The sequence below is a fragment of the Aethalodelphis obliquidens genome, unplaced genomic scaffold (assembly GCF_003676395.1).
Source record: "Aethalodelphis obliquidens isolate GAN/ISIS:26980383/991018 unplaced genomic scaffold, ASM367639v1 scaffold51, whole genome shotgun sequence".
Taxonomy (NCBI): Eukaryota; Metazoa; Chordata; class Mammalia; order Artiodactyla; family Delphinidae; genus Aethalodelphis; species Aethalodelphis obliquidens.
Window position 1 is genome coordinate 14428723 of NW_020837995.1, and position 550 is coordinate 14429272.

Consider the following 550-nt stretch of genomic DNA (forward strand, 5'->3'; position numbering starts at 1 on the left):
TTTTAAATTTAATTTAATTTATTTATTATACAGCAGGTTCTTATTAGTTATCTGTGTTATAGATATTAGTGTATATATGTCAATCCCAATCTCCCAATTCATCCCACCACCACCAACCCCCCCCCCTCAACTTTCCCCCCTGGTGTCCATACGTTTGTTCTCTACATCTGTGTCTCTATTTCTGCCTTGCAAACCAGTTACTCTGTACCATTTTTTTAGGTTCAACATATATGAAAAATATGGAATGCTTCACGAATTTGCATGTCATCCTTGCGCAGGGGCCGTGCTAATCTTCTCTGTATTGTTCCAATTTTAGTATATGTGCTGCCGAAGTGAGCACTGCTGCTTTATTTTCTTCTGCCAGTTTATTCATTTATATACATATATAAATATATATATATATACTAATTTCTGTCAAATTCTGTTCATAAGGAAATCTTTATGATCAGCGTTTTCAGGTTACGCCAAGAGCCTCACAAAAGATACCGAATTTTATGATGCAAATTACACTGATACTTCCTAAAGAGTTCTGTCTTTGTAATGGAGTCTT

General features: G+C 35.3%; 1 non-coding gene across 1 annotated transcript; it reads right to left on the minus strand.

The window, feature by feature from the left end:
• Window positions 1-233: 233 nt before the first annotated feature.
• Window positions 234-340, minus strand: LOC113608169 (U6 spliceosomal RNA). Its single transcript, XR_003428238.1, has one exon. It is a non-coding gene; the product is annotated as a U6 spliceosomal RNA (small nuclear RNA).
• Window positions 341-550: the final 210 nt, after the last annotated feature.